Source organism: Oncorhynchus gorbuscha, unplaced genomic scaffold (genome assembly GCF_021184085.1).
Source record: "Oncorhynchus gorbuscha isolate QuinsamMale2020 ecotype Even-year unplaced genomic scaffold, OgorEven_v1.0 Un_scaffold_1802, whole genome shotgun sequence".
NCBI classification, from domain to species: Eukaryota; Metazoa; Chordata; class Actinopteri; order Salmoniformes; family Salmonidae; genus Oncorhynchus; species Oncorhynchus gorbuscha.
In genome coordinates this window covers 40001-58225 of record NW_025746480.1, presented here as the reverse complement: position 1 = coordinate 58225, position 18225 = coordinate 40001, and the positions used below count along the sequence as shown (strand labels likewise).

Here is an 18225-nt window from a genome sequence, read left to right as displayed (position 1 = left end):
TACCCTATCAGAGCAGTGTATTAAACTATCCTATCAGAGCAGTGTATTAAACTACCCTATCAGAGCAGTGTATTAAACTATCCTATCAGAGCAGTGTATTAAACTATCCTATCAGACTATCCTATCAGAGCAGTGTATTAAACTACCCTATCAGAGCAGTGTATTAAACTATCCTATCAGACTATCCTATCAGAGCAGTGTATTAAACTACTCTATCAGAGCAGTGTATTAAACTATCCTATCAGAGCAGGTGAAAGTTAAAAACAGTTCATCTTGTATGAGTTACAGTCATTTACAGCATTTAAAAAGCTTTTGTCTTGGAGTGTACCAGTCCGTCTCTGAATATTCATGAGGCAGTCATTCAACAGTCCATCTCTGAATATTCATGAGGCAGTCATTCAACAGTCCGTCTCTGAATATTCATGAGGCAGTTATTCAACAGTCCGTCTCTGAATATTCATGAGGCAGTCATACAACAGTCTGCCTCTGAATATTCATGAGGCAGTCATTCAACAGTCCGTCTCTGAATATTCATGAGGCAGTCATTCAACAGTCTGTCTCTAAATATTCATGAGGCAGTCATTCCGGCTCTACTACAAGAAGTGAATTTACACTTTGAAATTGGAGTCATTTAGCAGACACTCTTATCCACAGCAACGTACAGAAGCCAGTGTGGTTAGGTGCCTTGCTCAAGTGCACATTAGCAGATTTTCACTTTAGTCGGCTGGGGGATTTGAACCAGCGACCTATCCTGTGTGTGTGTGTGTTATTTAACAGTGGGGGGCAGGTAGTAGGGTTGGAAAAGTCTCTCGTGTGAACAGCTGCTGAGCGCTGTGTGTGTGTGTAGCAGTAACCGCGGGAACCGGGAGGTGAAGTAACTAACGAAGCCTTCAGGCACCTCCCCTAACGTCTCCTGGACCTCCGATGGCAACTCGTGGTAGTGGTGCTTCTACAGACACGGAAACACACAGAGAGAACAGGAGGGAGAGGGAGAGGGAGAGATGAAGACAGAGAGAGAGATGAAGACAGAGAGATAGATGAAGAGAGGGAGAGACAGGAAGAGAGAGAGATGAAGACAGGGAGAGCCAGGAAGAGAGAGAGAGAGAGAGAGAGACAGGAAGAGAGAGGGAGAGAGAGACAGGAAGAGAGGGAGAGACAGGGAGAGAGAGACAGGAAGAGAGGGAGAGACAGGAAGAGAGAGAGAGACAGGAAGAGAGAGAGACACAGGAAGAGAGAGGGAGAGAGAGACAGGAAGAGAGAGGGAGAGACAGGAAGAGAGAAGGAGAGACAGAGAGAGAGAGAGAGAGAGAGAGAGAGGGAAGAAAGGGAAAGATAGGAAGAGAGAGACAGGAAGGGAGAGAGAGGGGGAGAGACAGGAAGAGAAACAGGAAGTTCAACACTATCCTCCAACCATTTCAACATTTACCACCACTATAACACATTTTTTGGCCTGAAAAAAGCAGCATGTTTCCCTCATTCCTCATGTCTCCTGTGTGAACAGGTGTATACACGAAGCACATAAAACATTAAGAACACCTTCCTAATATTGAGTTGCCCACCCCCTCTAGCCCTTTTACCCTGAGAACAACCTCAATTCGCTGGGGCATGGACTCTATAAGGTGTTGAAAGCCAAAGTGACATCAATAAGGGATCATAGCTTTCACCTGGATTCACCTGGTCAGTCTGTGTCATGGAAATAATTCTTAATGTTTTGTATGTACTCAGTGTATACTATACTATACTATACTATACTATATATAGCAGTATATATGTTTTGTATCTACTCAGTGTATACTATACTATACTATATATAACAGTATATATGTTTTGTATACTCAGTGTATACTAGACTATACTATATATAACAGTATATATATTTTGTATACTCAGTGTATACTATATATAACAGTATATATGTTTTATATTCTCAGTGTATACTATATATAACAGTATATATGTTTTATATTCTCAGTGTATACTATACTATACTATATATAGCAGTATATATGTTTTACATCTACTCAGTGTATACTAGACTATACTATATATAACAGTATATATGTTTTGTATCTACTCAGTGTATACTAGACTATACTATATATAACAGTATATATGTTTTGTATACTCAGTGTATACTATACTATATATATATAAGTATATATGTTTTGTATCTACTCAGTGTATACTAGACTATACTATATATAACAGTATATATGTTTTGTATACTCAGTGTATACTAGACTATACTATATATAACATTATATATGTTTTGTATACTCAGTGTATACTATATATAACAGTATATATGTTTTGTATCTACTCAGTGTATACTAGACTATACTATATATAACAGTATATATGTTTTGTATCTACTCAGTGTATACTAGACTATACTATATATAACAGTATATATGTTTTGTATACTCAGTGTATACTATACTATATATAGCAGTATATATGTTTTGCATCTACTCAGTGTATACTAGACTATACTATATATAACAGTATATATGTTTTGTATACTCAGTGTATACTAGACTATACTATATATAACAGTATATATGTTTTGTATCTACTCAGTGTATACCATATATAGCAGTATATATGTTTTGTATCTACTCAGTGTATACTAGACTATACTATATATAACAGTATATATGTTTTGTATACTCAGTGTATACTAGACTATACTATATATAACATTATATATGTTTTGTATACTCAGTGTATACTATATATAACAGTATATATGTTTTGTATCTACTCAGTGTATACTAGACTATACTATATATAACAGTATATATGTTTTGTATACTCAGTGTATACTATACTATATATAGCAGTATATATGTTTTGCATCTACTCAGTGTATACTAGACTATACTATATATAACAGTATATATGTTTTGTATCTACTCAGTGTATACTAGACTATACTATATATAACAGTATATATGTTTTGTATACTCAGTGTATACTATATAACAGTATATATGTTTTGTATACTCAGTGTATACTATACTATACTATATATAACAGTGTATATGTTTTTATACTCAGTGTATACTATACTATATATAACAGTATATATGTTTTGTATACTCAGTGTATACTATACTATATATAACAGTATATATGTTTTGTATCTACTCAGTGTATACTATACTATATATAACAGTATATATGTTTTATATTCTCAGTGTATACTATACTATACTATATATAACAGTATATATGTTTTGTATCTACTCAGTGTATACTAGACTATACTATATATAACAGTATATATGTTTTGTATACTCAGTGTATACTAGACTATACTATATATAACATTATATATGTTTTGTATACTCAGTGTATACTATACTATATATAGCAGTATATATGTTTTACATCTACTCAGTGTATACTAGACTATACTATATATAACAGTATATATGTTTTGTATCTACTCAGTGTATACTATATATATCAGTATATATGTTTTGTATCTACTCAGTGTATACTATACTATATATAACAGTATATATGTTTTATATACTCAGTGTATACTATACTATACTATATATAACAGTATATATGTTTTGTATCTACTCAGTGTATACTAGACTATACTATATATAACAGTATATATGTTTTGTATACTCAGTGTATACTAGACTATACTATATATAACATTATATATGTTTTGTATACTCAGTGTATACTATATATAACAGTATATATGTTTTGTATCTACTCAGTGTATACTAGACTATACTATATATAACAGTATATATATTTTGTATACTCAGTGTATACTATATATAACAGTTTATGTTTTGTATCTACTCCGTGTATACTATACTATATATAACAGTATATATGTTTTGTATACTCAGTGTATACTAGACTATACTATATATAACAGTATATATGTTTTGTATACTCAGTGTATACTATATATAACAGTATATGTTTTGCATCTACTCAGTGTATACTATACTATATATAACAGTATATATGTTTTGTATACTCAGTGTATACTAGACTATACTATATATATAACAGTATATATGTTTTGTATACTCAGTGTATACTAGACTATACTATATATAACAGTATATATGTTTTGTATTCTCAGTGTATACTATATATAACAGTATATATGTTTTGTATACTCAGTGTATACTATATATAACAGTATATATGTTTTGTATACTCAGTGTATACTATACTATATATAACAGTACATATGTTTTTATACTCAGTGTATACTATACTATATATAACAGTACATATGTTTTGTATACTCAGTGTATACTAGACTATACTATATATAACAGTATATATGTTTTGTATTCTCAGTGTATACTATATATAACAGTATATATGTTTTGTATACTCAGTGTATACTATATATAATAACAGTATATATGTTTTGTATCTACTCAGTGTATACTATACTATACTATATATAACAGTATATATGTTTTGTATCTACTCAGTGTATACTAGACTATACTATATATAACAGTACATATGTTTTGTATACTCAGTGTATACTATACTATATATAACAGTACATATGTTTTTATACTCAGTGTATACTATACTATATATAACAGTATATATGTTTTGTATACTCAGTGTATACTATATATAACAGTATATGTTTTGCATCTACTCAGTGTATACTATACTATATATAACAGTACATATGTTTTTATACTCAGTGTATACTATACTATATATAACAGTACATATGTTTTTATACTCAGTGTATACTATACTATATATAACAGTATATATGTTTTGTATTCTCAGTGTATACTATATATAACAGTATATATGTTTTGTATACTCAGTGTATACTATATATAATAACAGTATATATGTTTTGTATACTCAGTGTATACTATACTATATATAACAGTACATATGTTTTTATACTCAGTGTATACTATACTATATATAACAGTACATATGTTTTGTATACTCAGTGTATACTATACTATTATTATTATTATTATTATTACTATACAATATATAACAGTATTAAGGTTTTGTATACTCAGTGTATACTATATATAACAGTATATAGGTTTTGTATACTCAGTGTATACTATACTATACTATATATAATAGTATATCTTGTGCCTTATTTCTCATGGCTTGGAGCATATAATATATATATCTGGTGTGTTATATATATATATATATATATATATATATATATATATATATATATATATATATATATATATATATATGACAGATATACCTTATTTCTCATGGCTCGGAGCAGGTCTCTGACTGAGTTTCCTTTATACGTCCTGAACTTCCTCAGGTCTGGAGAGAAAACACAGAGAGAGAGTTACCTGTCTGAAGTGTTACCTGTCTGGTGTGTGTTACCTGTCTGGTGTGTTACCTGTCTGGTGTGTTACCTGTCTGGTGTGTTACCTGTCTGGTCTGTCTGGTGTGTTACCTGTCTGGTGTGTGTTACCTGTCTGGTGTGTTACCTGTCTGGTGTGTTACCTGTCTGGTGTGTGTTACCTGTCTGGTGTATACAGAGAGAGAGTTACCTGTCTGAAGTGTCTGGTGTGTTACCTGTCAGGTCTGTCTGGTGTGTTACCTGTCTGGTGTGTTACCTGTCTGGTGTGTGTTACCTGTCTGGTGTGTGTTACCTGTATGGTGTGTGTTACCTGTCTGATGTGTTCCCTGTCTGGTGTGTTACCTGTCTGGTATGTTACCTGTCTGGTGTGTTACCTCTCTGGTGTGTTACCTGTCTGAAGTGTTACCTGTCTGTTGTGTTACCTGTCTGGTATGTTACCTGTCTGGTGTGTGTTACACCTGTCTGATGTGTGTTACCTGTCTGATGTGTGTTACCTGTCTGATGTGTGTTACCTGTCTGGTGTGTTACCTGTCTGGTGTGTTACCTGTCTGGTGTGTTACCTGTCTGGTGTGTGTTACCTGTCTGGTGTGTGTTACCTGTCTGGTGTTACCTGTCTGGTGTGTTACCTGTCTGGTGTGTTACCTGTCTGGTGTGTTACCTGTCTGGTGTGTGTTACCTGTCTGGTGTGTGTTACCTGTCTGGTGTGTTACCTGTCTGGTGTGTTACCTGTCTGGTGTGTCACCTGTATGGTGTGTGTTACCTGTATGGTGTGTGTTACCTGTCTGGTGTGTTACCTGTCTGGTGTGTTACCTGTATGGTGTGTTACCTGTCTGGTGTGTTACCTGTCTGGTGTGTTACCTGTCAGGTGTGTTACCTGTCAGGTGTGTTACCTGTCTGGTGTGTTACCTGTCTGGTGTGTTACCTGTCTGCAGAGGAACAGAGATGTGCATTCTCCAGTTGGTTCGTACTACAGCTCTGCCAGCCGTCTCCAGCCTCACCACCATGGTGCTGTCTGTAGGTTCCTTCTCTATACGGTCACTCACATCCTAACAAATCACATTTCAAATCAAATGTATTTAAAGTGCTGTACGGAAACCCAGCCTAAAACCCCAAACAATACAGGTGTAGAAGCACAGTGGCTCGGAAAACCTACGAACTGAAACTACAGTCAAATATCAACATACTAGCCTGATCTATGATGAGGAGTCATTTCATGCTCAATCACACGTTTGTCCCTCCAACAGTTAGTTTTAGGAGAGCTGTGATTATCAGCTGTTGTCAAACAAGGACACAAGGACATGAAGAGAAGACCCTCTAAGATCCTCTATTCTCTATCTAGATTATCAACGGTTAGTTCTAGAAGACCCTCTAAGATCCTCTATTCTCTATCTAGATTCTCAACGGTTAGTTCTAGAAGACCCTCTAAGATCCTCTATTCTCTATCTAGATTCTCAATGGTTAGTTCTAGAAGACCCTCTAAGATCCTCTATTCTCTATCTAGATTCTCAACGGTTAGTTCTAGAAGACCCTCTAAGATCCTCTATTCTCTATCTAGATTCTCAACGGTTAGTTCTAGAAGACTCTCTAAGATTCCCTATTCTCTATCTAGATTCTGAACGGTTAGTTCTAGAAGACTCTCTAAGATTCCCTATTCTTTATCTAGATTCTCAACGTTTAATTCTAGAAGACTCTCTAAGATTCTCAACGTTTAGTTCTAGAAGACTCTCTAAGATTCTCTATCTAGATTCTGAACGGTTAGTTCTAGAAGACTCTCTAAGATTCCATATTCTCTATCTAGATTCTCAACTAGATTCTCAACGTGTTAGTTCTAGAAGACTCTATCTAGATTCTCAACGGTTAGTTCTAGAAGACTCTCTATCTAGATTCTCAACGGTTAGTTCTAGAAGACTCTCTAAGATTCCCTATTCTCAACATTTAGTTCTAGAAGACTCTCTAAGATTCTCTATCTAGATTCTCAACGTTTAGTACTAGAAGACTCTCTAAGATTCTCTATCTAGATTCTGAATGGTTAGTTCTAGAAGACTCTCTAAGATTCCCTATTCTCTATCTAGATTCTCAACGTTTAATTCTAGAAGACTCTAAGATTATCTAGATTCTCAACGTTTAGTTCTAGAAGACTCTATCTAGATTCTCAACGGTTAGTTCTAGAAGACTCTCAACGGTTAGTTCTAGAAGACCCTCTAAGATTCTCTATCTAGATTCTCAACGGTTAGTTCTAGAAGACCCTCTAAGATTCTCTATCTAGATTCTCAACAGTTAGTTCTAGAAGACTCTCTATCTAGATTCTCAACGGTTAGTTCTAGAAGACCCTCTAAGATCCTCTATTCTCTATCTAGATTCTCAACGGTTAGTTCTAGAAGACTTTCTTCCTCTATTGTGTGTAGCAGAATCTACGAGATGAAGATGGTAGAGGGGTAGAGAGGTAGAGGGGTAGGGAGGTAGAGGGGTAGGGGGGTAGAGAGGTAGAGGGGTAGGGAGGTAGAGGGGTAGGGAGGTAGAGGGGTAGAGGGGTAGGGAGGAAGAGCGGTAGAGAGGTAGCGGGGTAGAGGTAGAGGGGTAGGGAAGTAGAGGGGTAGAGGTAGAGGGGTAGGGAGGTAGAGGGGTAGAGGGGTAGAGAGGTAGAGGGGTAGAGGTAGCGGGGTAGGGAGGTAGAGGGGTAGAGGTAGAGGGGTACCTGGAAGAACTGAAGTTGCTTATCAGGGCTCCAGAAGAACGGATGTTTAAGAATAGATGAAGTGGAGGGGCGGGACTCTGGATCGCTGTTGATCATTCGCTCTATCAGGTCCCGCGCTATGACGTCATCTGACGGACACAAAACACAGCCAATTAGAGCACAGCTCTCAATCAGAATCACAGAATCTCAAGAGTCTCTAAACGACAGACGACACACACCACAGCCAATTAGAGCACAGCTCTCAATCGGAATCACAGAATCTCAAGAGTCTCTAAACGACAGACGACACACACCACAGCCAATCAGAGCACAGCTCTCACCCACCATGCACGTGTTCCAGGAAGTGTGTGAGGAAGTACTCCCCGGTCAGGATGTTAGCTTGGCGTCGTAGCGTGTCACCAAACGGGTGCTGCCCCTACTGACCACGTAGTAGAACACACAGCCTGCCGAGAACACGTCCACTGCCTGGTCACAACGGGTCTAGAGAGAGACACAGCATTATTATAGTTAGAACACTGTAGAACACAGGAAGTAGTATTATAGTAGTAGTAGAACACACTAGAGAGAGACACAACATTATTATAGTTAGAACACTGTAGAACACAGGAAGTAGTATTATAGTAGTAGTAGAACACACTAGAGAGAGACACAACATTATTATAGTTAGAACACTGTAGAACACAGGAAGTAGTATTATAGTAGTAGTAGAACACGTCCACCGCCTGGTCACCACGGGTCTAGAGAGAGACACAACATTATTATAGTTAGAACACTGTAGAACACAGGAAGTAGTATTATAGTAGTAGTAGAACACACTAGAGAGAGACACAACATTATTATAGTTAGAACACTGTAGAACACAGGAAGTAGTATTATAGTAGTAGTAGAACACGTCCACTGCCTGGTCACAACGGGTCTAGAGAGAGACACAACATTATTATAGTTAGAACACTGTAGAACACAGGAAGTAGTATTATAGTAGTAGTAGAACACTGTAGAACACAGGAAGTAGTATTATAGTAGTAGTAGAACACTGCAGAGAGAGGAGTAGTATTATAGTAGTAGTAGAACACACTAGAGAGAGGAGTAGTATTATAGTAGTAGTAGAAAACACTAGAGAGAGGAGTAGTATTATAGTAGTAGTAGAACACACTAGAGAGAGGAGTAGTATTATAGTAGTAGTAGAACACACTAGAGAGAGGAGTAGTATTATAGTAGTAGTAGAACACACTAGAGAGAGGAGTAGTATTAAAGTAGTAGTAGAACACAGAGAGAGAGGAGTACTATTATAGTAGTAGTAGAACACACTAGAGAGAGGAGTAGTATTATAGTAGTAGTAGAACACACTAGAGAGAGGAAGTAGTATTATCGTAGTAGTAGAACACACTAGAGAGAGGAAGTAGTATTATAGTAGTAGTAGAACACACTAGAGAGAGGAAGTAGTATTATAGTCGTAGTAGAACACACTAGAGAGGAGTAGTATTATAGTCGTAGTAGAACACACTAGAGAAAGGAAGTAGTAGTATAGTAGTAGTAGAACACACTAGAGAGAGGAGTAGTATTATAGTAGTAGAACCCACTAGAGAGAGGAAGTAGTATTATAGTAGTAGTAGAACACACTAGAGAGAGGAGTAGTATTATAGTAGTAGTAGAACACACTAGAGAGAGAGGAGTAGTATTATAGTAGTAGTAGAACACACTAGAGGGAGGAGTAGTATTATAGTAGTAGTAGAACACACTAGAGGGAGGAGTAGTATTATAGTAGTAGTAGAACACACTACAGAGAGGATTAGTATTATAGTAGTAGTAGAACACACTAGAGAGAGGAAGTAGTATTATAGTCGTAGTAGAACACACTAGAGAGGAGTAGTATTATAGTCGTAGTAGAACACACTAGAGAGAGGTCCTTCCGTGGTCCTTCTGTAGCTCAGTTGGTAGAGCATGGCGCTTGTAACGCCAGGGTAGTGGGTTCGATTCCCGGGACCACCCATACGTAGAATGTATGCACACATGACTGTAAGTCGCTTTGGATAAAAGCGTCTGCTAAATGGCATATTATAGAGGAAGTAGTATTATAGTAGTAGTAGAACACACTAGAGAGGAGTAGTATTATAGTAGTAGTAGAACACACTAGAGAGAGGAGTAGTATTATAGTAGTAGTAGAACACACTAGAGAGAGGAGTAGTATTATAGTAGTAGTAGAACCCACTAGAGAGGAGTAGTATTATAGTAGTAGTAGAACACACTAGAGGGAGGGTTAGTACTATAGTAGTAGAAGACACTAGAGAGAGGAGTAGTATTATAGTAGTAGTAGAACACACTAGAGAGAGGAGTAGTATTATAGTAGTAGTAGAACACACTAGAGGGAGGAGTAGTATTATAGTAGTAGTAGAACACACTAGAGGGAGGAGTAGTATTATAGTAGTAGTAGAACACACTAGAGAGAGGAGTAGTATTATAGTAGTAGTAGAACACACTAGAGAGAGGAGTAGTATTATAGTAGTAGTAGAACCCACTAGAGAGGAGTAGTATTATAGTAGTAGTAGAACACACTAGAGGGAGGAGTAGTATTATAGTAGTAGAACACACTAGAGAGAGAGGAGTAGTATTATAGTAGTAGTAGAACACATTAGAGAGAGGAGTAGTATTATAGTAGTAGTAGAACACACTAGAGGGAGGAGTAGTATTATAGTAGTAGTAGAACACACTAGAGGGAGGAGTAGTATTATAGTAGTAGTAGAACACACTAGAGAGAGGAGTAGTATTATAGTAGTAGTAGAACACTCCAGAGAGAGGGGTAGTATTATAGTCGTAGTAGAACACACTAGAGAAAGGAAGTAGTATTATAGTAGTAGAACACACTAGAGAGAGGAGTAGTATTATAGTAGTAGTAGAACACACTAGAGAGAGGAGTAGTATTATAGTAGTAGTAGAACACACTAGAGAGAGGAAGTAGTATTATAGTAGTAGTAGAACACACTAGAGAGAGAGAGGAGTAGTATTATAGTAGTAGTAGAACACACTAGAGAGGAGTAGTATTATAGTAGTAGTAGAACATACTGGAGAGAGGAGTAGTATTATAGTAGTAGAACACACAAGAGAGAGGAGTAGTAATTATAGTAGTAGAACACACTAGAGAGAGGAGTAGTATTATAGTAGTAGTAGAACACACTAGAGAGAGGAGTAGTATTATAGTAGTAGTAGAACACAGAGAGAGGAGTAGTATTATAGTAGTAGTAGAACACACTAGAGAGAGGAGTAGTATTATAGTAGTAGTAGAACACACTAGAGAGAGGAGTAGTATTATAGTAGTAGTAGAACACACTAGAGAGAGGAGTAGTATTATAGTAGTAGTAGAACACACTAGAGAGAGGAGTAGTATTATAGTAGAACACACTAGAGAGAGTAGTAGTATTATAGTAGTAGTAGAACACAGAGAGAGGAGTAGTATTATAGTAGTAGTAGAACACACTAGAGAGAGGAGTAGTATTATAGTAGTAGTAGAACCCAGTAGAACAAACAGCCTGCTGGGAACTGAAGTCTTTCATATCACAGAGTATGGAAAGATATCAAAACCTTATAGTATTTAATTAATTAATTACTTTATTCACTGTGTGTGTGTGTGTGTGTGTGTGTGTGTGTGTGTGTGTGTGTGTGTGTGTGTGTGTGTGTGTGTGTGTGTGTGTGTGTGTGTGTGTGTGTGTGTGTGTGTGTGTGTGTGTGTGTGTGTGTGTGTGCGTGCGTGTGTGTGCGTGTGTCTCTCACCGGGTTGTTTCCCGGTGTGTCCAGCAGTACTTCCGGGGCGATCCACCCCTCTGTCCCCGGTATCCCCGAGCGGAGAGAGAAACTAGTCCTTCCCTCAGGGATCTTTTTACACAGGCCGAAGTCTGATATCAGCGCTCTCACCCGCCCCAGGGGCCCTGGCTGAGACAACAGGATGTTACGAGGCTTCAGATCCCTGTGGACTGGAGACCGGAGAGAGAGATGGAGAGAGAGATGGAGAGAGAGAGAGAGAGAGAGGAGAAAGAGATAGTTGGAGAGAGAGATAGATGGAGAGAGAGAGAGAGAGAGAGAGAGAGAGAGAGAGAGAGAGAGAGAGAGAGAGAGAGAGAGAGAGAGAGAGAGAGAGAGAGAGAGAGAGAGAGAGAGAGAGAGAGAGAGAGAGAGAGAGAGAGAGAGAGAGAGAGAGTGAGAGAGAGATAGATAGATGGAGAGAGAGATAGATGGAGAGAGAGATAGATGGAGAGAGAGATAGATGGAGAGAGAGAGATGGAGAGAGGGAGAGAGAGATAGATGGAGAGAGAGATGGAGAGAGGGAGAGAGAGAGATGGAGAGAGAGAGAGATAGATGGAGAGAGAGATGGAGAGAGAGATAGATGGAGAGAGAGAGATAGATGGAGAGAGAGATGGGGAGAGAGAGATGGAGAGAGAGATAGATGGAGAGAGATAGATGGAGAGAGAGATGGAGAGAGAGAGATAGATGGAGAGAGAGAGATAGATGGAGAGAGAGAGATAGATGGAGAGAGAGAGAGATAGATGGAGAGAGAGAGAGAGAGGGAGAAAGAGACCGGAGAGAGAGAGCGAGAGAAGAGATGGAGAGAGAGAAGTTAACAAATGGAGGGAGAGAGGTGTCAACAGTGGTGTTGTCAGTCTAGAGTCCCTTGTGTTTGAGTCTGAGTCCAAGTCCAGTCTAGAGTCCCTTGTGTTTGAATCTGAGTCCAAGTCCAGTCTCAAGTCCCTTGTGTTTGAATCTGAGTCCAAGTCCAGTCTCGAGTCCCTTGTGTTTGAATCTGAGTCCAAGTCCAGTCTCGAGTCCCTTGTGTTTGAGTCTGAGTCCAAGTCCAGTCTCGAGTCCCTTGTGTTTGAGTCTGAGTCCAAGTCCAGTCTCGAGTCTAGGACGTGGTTTAGGACGTGGGATTGTGGATGCCAGGTCATCTGATGCAGCACTCCATCACTCTCCTTCTTGGTCAAATAGCCCTTACACAGCCTGTAGGTGTGTTGGGTCATTGTCCTGATGAAGAACAAACACTAAGCCCAAACCAGATGGGATGGTATATCGCTGCGGAATGCTGTGGTGAGTGTGCCTTGAATTATAAATAAATCACCAACAGTGTCACCAGCAGAGCACCATCACACCTCCTCCTCCATGCTTCACGGTGGGAACCACACATATGGAGATCATCTGTTTACCTACTCTGCGTCTCACTAAGACACGGCGGTTGGAACCAAAAATCTAAAATTTGGACTCATCAGACCAAAGAACAGATTTCCACCAGTCTAATGTCCATTGCTTGTGTTTCTTGGTCCAAGCAAGTCTCTTCTTCTTATTGGTCTCCTTTAGTTACTTGAACTCTGTGAAGCATTTATTTGGGCTGCAATTTCTGAGGCTGGTCACTTATCCTCTGCAGCAGAGGTAACTCTGTGTCTTCCTTTCCTGTGGCGGTCCTCATGAGAGCCAGTTAACTCTAATGAAAGTATCCTCTGCAGCAGAGGTAACTCTGGGTCTTCCTTTCCTGTGGCGGTCCTCATGAGAGACAGTTAACTCTAATGACCTTATCCTCTGGGTCTTCCTTTCCTGTGGCGGTCCTCATGAGAGCCAGTTAACTCTAATGAAAGTATCCTCTGCAGCAGAGGTCACTCTGGGTCTTCCTTTCCTGTGGCCGTCCTCATGAGAGCCAGTTAACTCTAATGACCTTATCCTCTGCAGCGGAGGTAACTCTGGGTCTTCCTTTCCTGTGGCGGTCCTCATGAGAGCCAGTTTAATCCTAGCGCTTGATGGTTTTTGCAACTGCACTTGAAGAAACGTTCAAAGTTCTTGAAACTTTCCGTATTGACTGACCTTCATGTCTTAAAGTAATGATGGACTGTTATTTATCTTTGTTTATTTGAGCTGTTCTTGCCATAATATGGACTTGGTCTTTTACCAAATAGGGCTATCTTCTGTACACCACCCCTACCTTAAAGCATTAAGAAAGAAATTCCACAAATTAACTTTTAACAAGGCACACCTGTTAATTGAAATGCATTCCAGGTGACTACCTCGTGAAGCTGGTTGAGAGAATGCCAAGAGTGTACAAAGCTGTCATCGAGGCAGGAGAATCTCAAATATAAAATACATTTTGATTTGTTTAACACTTTTTTCGGTTCCTACATGATTCCTTATGTTGAACGTCATAGTTCTGATGTAGAAAATAGTTCAAAAAAGTTTAAAAAACAACCTTGAATGGGTAGGTGTGTCCAAATTTTTGACTGGTACTTTATGTTGGGTGAGTGGAGGTGACTGAGACCACACAAGGAAGGAAGGAAGGAAGGAAGGAAGGAGGTAGGTAGGTAGGTAGGTAGGTAGGTAGGTAGGTAGGTAGGTAGGTAGGTAGGTAGGTAGGTAGGTAGGTAGGTAGGTAGGTAGGTAGGTAGGTAGGTAGGTAGGTGTCGGGTCGGTCAGACAGACGGACAGACAGCTGTATATACCTATGTTTAGTGAGTGGAGGTGGCTGAGACCACACAAGGAAGGAAGGAAGGAAGGAAGGTAGGTAGGTAGGTAGGTAGGTAGGTAGGTAGGTAGGTAGGTAGGTAGGTAGGTAGGTAGGTAGGTGTCGGGTCGGTCAGACAGACGGACAGACAGCTGTATATACCTATGTTTAGTGAGTGGAGGTGGCTGAGACCACACATGGTCTGTTGTAGTACAGTGACAGGGCTGAGACCAGCGTGGCACGACGGATCTTCCACATACTGGGGACATTAGAGAACACACAGGTTATATATACACACTACCAGGTTATATACATTACCAGGTTATATATACACTACCAGGTTATATATATACACTACCAGGTTATATATATACACTACCAGGTTATATATATATATATATATATACACTACCAGGTTATATATACACTACCAGGTTATATATACACACTACCAGGTTATATATATACTACCAGGTTATATATATACACTACCAGGTTATATATATACACTACCAGGTTATATATACACTACCAGGTTATATATACACTACCAGGTTATATATACACACTACCAGGTTATATATACACACTACCAGGTTATATACATTACCAGGTTATATATACACTACCAGGTTATATATATACACTACCAGGTTATATATATACACTACCAGGTTATATATATATATATATACACACTACCAGGTTATATATACACTACCAGGTTATATATACACACTACCAGGTTATATATATACTACCAGGTTATATATATACACTACCAGGTTATATATATACACTACCAGGTTATATATATACACTACCAGGTTATATATATATACACTACCAGGTTATATATATATACACTACCAGGTTATATATATACACACTACCAGGTTATATATACACTACCAGGTTATATATATATACACTACCAGGTTATATATATATATATACACTACCAGGTTATATATATATACACTACCAGGTTATATATACACTACCAGGTTATATATATACACTACCAGGTTATATATACACTACCAGGTTATATATACACTACCAGGTTATATATATACTACACCAGGTTGTAGGTCAACAGTTTATCTCTCTCGGTGCAGTAGTATCTACCTACCTGTTGTAGCACTACACTAGCAGCACACAGTTCTATAGCACTGAACAGTTTGTCTCTCTCTGTGCAGTAGTATCTACCTACCTGTTGTAGGTGAACAGTTTGTCTCTCTCTGTGCAGTAGTATCTACCTACCTGATGTAGGTGAACAGTTTATCTCTCTCTGTGCAGTAGTATCTACCTACCTGTTGTAGGTGAACAGTTTGTCTCTCTCTGTGCAGTAGTATCTACCTACCTGTTGTAGGTGAACAGTTTATCTCTCTCTGTGCAGTAGTATCTACCTACCTGATGTAGGTGAACAGTTTATCTCTCTCTGTGCAGTAGTATCTACCTACCTGATGTAGGTGAACAGTTTATCTCTCTCTGTGCAGTAGTATCTACCTACCTGATGTAGGTGAACAGTTTATCTCTCTCTGTGCAGTAGTATCTACCTACCTGATGTAGGTGAACAGTTTATCTCTCTCTGTGCAGTAGTATCTACCTACCTGTTGTAGGTGAACAGTTTATCTCTCTCGGTGCAGTGGTATCTACCTACCTGTTGTAGCGTAGCAGCACACAGTTCTATAGCGATGTAGGTGAACAGTTTGTCTCTCTCTGTGCAGTAGTATCTACCTACCTGTTGTAGGTGAACAGTTTGTCTCTCTCTGTGCAGTAGTATCTACCTACCTGATGTAGGTGAACAGTTTATCTCTCTCTGTGCAGTAGTATCTACCTACCTGTTGTAGGTGAACAGTTTGTCTCTCTCTGTGCAGTAGTATCTACCTACCTGTTGTAGGTGAACAGTTTATCTCTCTGTGCAGTAGTATCTACCTACCTGATGTAGGTGAACAGTTTATCTCTCTGTGCAGTAGTATCTACCTACCTGATGTAGGTGAACAGTTTATCTCTCTCTGTGCAGTAGTATCTACCTACCTGATGTAGGTGAACAGTTTATCTCTCTCTGTGCAGTAGTATCTACCTACCTGATGTAGGTGAACAGTTTATCTCTCTCTGCAGTAGTATCTACCTACCTGTTGTAGGTGAACAGTTTATCTCTCTCGGTGCAGTGGTATCTACCTACCTGTTGTAGCGTAGCAGCACACAGTTCTATAGCGATGTAGGTGAACAGTTTGTCTCTCTCGGTGCAGTAGTATCTACCTACCTGTTGTAGCGTAGCAGCACACAGCTCTATAGCGATGTAGGTGAACAGTTTGTCTCTCTCGGTGCAGTAGTATCTACCTACCTGTTGTAGCGTAGCAGCACATAGTTCTATAGCGATGTAGGTGAACAGTTTGTCTCTCTCTGTGCAGTAGTATCTGATGACGTTTGGATGTTCGTCCGATTCCCGGAGCAGCTGGACCTCTCGCTCTGCAACGTCAAAACACTCTGGAAGGATCCGCTTCACAGCCACGCGGCGGCCATCAAAACGGCCCCTGGAACATTTCATATATCAGGAACTTATCAGGAATATATAATGACTATATCAGAAATATATCATGACTATATCAGGAATATATCATGACTATATCAGGAATATATAATGACTATATCAGGAATATATAATGACTATATCAGGAATATATAATGACTATATCATGAATATATAATGACTATATCAGGAATATATAATGACTATCAGGAATATATAATGACTATGCCATGAATATATAATGACTATCAGGAATATATAATGACTATGCCATGAATATATAATGACTATATCAGGAATATATAATGACTATGCCATGAATATATAATGACTATATCAGGAATATATAATGACTATGCCATGAATATATAATGACTATATCAGGAATATATCATGACTATGTCAGGAATATATAATGACTATATCAGGAATATATAATGACTATATCAGGAATATATAATGACTATATCATGAATATATAATGACTATATCAGGAACTTATCAGGAATATATAATGACTATATCAGGAATATATAATGACTATATCAGGAATATATAATGACTATATCATGAATATATAATGACTATATCAGGAATATATAATGACTATATCAGGAATATATAATGACTATCCCATGAATATATAATGACTATGCCATGAATATATAATGGCTATGCCATGAATATATAATGACTATATCAGGAATATATAATGACTATGCCATGAATATATAATGACTAAGCCATGAATATATATGTAATGAGTATGTCATGAATATATGACTATGCCATGAATATATAATGACTATGCCATGAATATATAATGACTAAGCCATGAATATATATGTAATGAGTATGCCATGAATATATAATGACTATTCCATGAATATATAATGGCTATGCCATGAATATATAATGGCTATGTCATGAATATATAATGACTATATCAGGAATATATAATGGCTATATCAGGAATATATAATGACTATGCCATGAATATATAATGACTATATCAGGAATATATAATGGCTATATCAGGAATATATAATGACTATGTCATGAATATATAATGACTATGCCAGGAATATATAATGACTATATCAGGAATATATAATGACTATGCCATGAATATATAATGACTATGCCAT

At 37.8% G+C, this 18225-nt stretch overlaps 1 pseudogene; it reads right to left on the bottom strand.

Annotated features, from left to right (window-relative positions):
- Positions 1 to 490: 490 nt before the first annotated feature.
- The window catches only part of LOC124024240, a 54506-nt pseudogene continuing 36771 nt past the window's right edge, over positions 491 to 18225 (bottom strand).